Source organism: Monopterus albus, unplaced genomic scaffold (genome assembly GCF_001952655.1).
Source record: "Monopterus albus unplaced genomic scaffold, M_albus_1.0 scaffold51.1, whole genome shotgun sequence".
Lineage (NCBI taxonomy): Eukaryota > Metazoa > Chordata > Actinopteri > Synbranchiformes > Synbranchidae > Monopterus > Monopterus albus.
In genome coordinates, this window is record NW_018127931.1 from 3223485 (window position 1) to 3223857 (window position 373).

Sequence of the window (373 nt, forward strand, 5' to 3'; positions counted from 1 at the left end):
ACAGATGACTTCCAAAGAGCAAAAGGAAGTTGTCCGTATTAAGCAGTCCGAAACAGAATATTGAGTTCATTGCTAACTCTGAACCATAGATTCCGCGTGACACTACTCTAATCCCACTTGTAGAAGAAAACATATGTATTTAGAATAATATTTCAAAAACAGACGATGTTTTAAAAGTGGCATCGAAATAAAGCTTGATCATTGACTTAATCTTCATAATACCAAATGTGATTGCGCGTTGAAGGACTGGTCCTTCTTACCATTGCTAACTCTGAGAGACGAGACAGTCCAAGTAACTTCAAAACAGTGCTGATTTATTCAAAGGATCACAGGTAAAATTAACATTACACGCTCAGGTATCTTGCACCTCCAA